We start from the raw sequence: 1,707 nt of genomic DNA, 5'->3' as shown, positions 1-1,707 counted from the left end.
CAATCCCTTCTCCTCTTGGGATCTTGAGCATGCAAGCACATGTGCCCAGCTTGAATTTTAAGCCGCCAGGACCGGACTCAAACTGCTGTGGGAGTCCAGCGACATAACCGTTACACCATCTGTTGGTCCCAGCATGATTTTTTATTTTCCATTGTATTCATTTTTTAAAAAAGAATTATTTACTTAATTTCATTTATTATTATTTTTTCATCTAACCAGAGAGATAGAGAAAGGGAAGTGAGAAAACAAGCTGCCAGGTCTGAGACTCGAACTGAAGCTGGCCTAGACTCCAGTGCCTTAATTACCACGTCACCACCGGCCCCACATTGTATTCATTTTTGAGAAATATGTCCACCTAGCTCAAAAGTTTAGAAATACAAAATATACAAAAGTTTACATTTATAGCAAAATCCTTCTCCCGTCACCCAATTCCTTTGCATATTCCTACCCCTCAAATTTACTTTTTGCACATTTTGGAGACTCTTCCACAAATATCATCTGTTGGGTATATTCTAAGTGTGCTTTCCATGGATTATTTACTTCACTTAAGTGTCACAGCAGCCCAGCAGGTAGATGAGGAAAACGAGGCTCAGATAAGTCACTTGTCTGAAGCCACAGCGTTGGTAACGTGTGTCCATTTGTGAAATGCGTACTATATACCAGACCCTTAGGATGGTCCCAGACCTTTATATTCATCCATACCGCAAATATGGAGTGCCCTGTGTTTCAAGGGTTGGGAGGAAAACAAAGACTTAGCCTCTCCCAAGTTCATATCCTAGTGGAGATAGCTCATGGCCATAAGAAGTACAATTGTTCCTCCCAGTTCCCAGGCAAGAAAGGTGAAGAACAGAAAGGAAAAAATCTGTCCTGAGGTCGGTGTGCAGAAAGGAGCTGAGATAAACAGCCCGTTTTCCAGGCAGGAAAAGCGAGGCAGAGCGCGTAAGTGACGTTCCCAAGACAATTCACCTAGTAAGTGGCAGAGCCCTGATCCCACACTCCTAGGAGCTCGCCCGTCCTGCAAGACGACAGACCCCTCCCATAGGGGGCGGGCCCAGCAAGGACCACGCCCCCACGCATTCCTGGCAGCCGGAGCCGGCCGTTTCCTGCCTGCGTAGCTGGGCGGGCTGCAGGCCCATCTGGCGGCCCCCACGGGGAGGCGGCCCAGACTCGCTGGAGCCAGGCGCCGGCCTGGGCCCCACTGCCCGCCTGGAGAGCCCAGGTGTGGCCTCGGCGGGGGTGGGGGCGGTGCTTCCCTTCCCGCTCCTCGCTTGGCCCTTCCTGGCTCACCCGGGCAGGATGCAGCCTCCACCTACCCCCTCCCACGACCTGGCCTGGAATCGTGGAGGAAATCCAAACAGTGGAAGAGGGGGTGACGGGGTGGGGTGGGGTGCGTCTGATAGCCACTCACAGACCCTGGCGAGCCTTGTCCTATTTTGGGGGGACCCAGCACAAGGATAGCTGCAATCTGACCTGGATTGCTTGGGATTTATCCTTGCCCCTCAAGGACCCCAGGCAGGATTGAGGGGCCCGAAGGGACAGGACAGCTACGGACAAGCATTCCTTTGGTCATTTCAGGTCTCCCTGACCACAATGTCAACTCTGGGCCACTGGGCGGGCAGCTGACCTCTTGGGTTCCAGGTGTGCCCCCAGCCATTTGCCTGGGACCTCATACCTGCTACTGAGGCCTGATACAGGGTCTGAAATTTT

This window comes from Tupaia chinensis, unplaced genomic scaffold (assembly GCF_000334495.1).
Source record: "Tupaia chinensis unplaced genomic scaffold, TupChi_1.0 Scaffold000418_1, whole genome shotgun sequence".
Taxonomy (NCBI): domain Eukaryota; kingdom Metazoa; phylum Chordata; class Mammalia; order Scandentia; family Tupaiidae; genus Tupaia; species Tupaia belangeri.
This window is presented reverse-complemented; position numbering follows the sequence as displayed.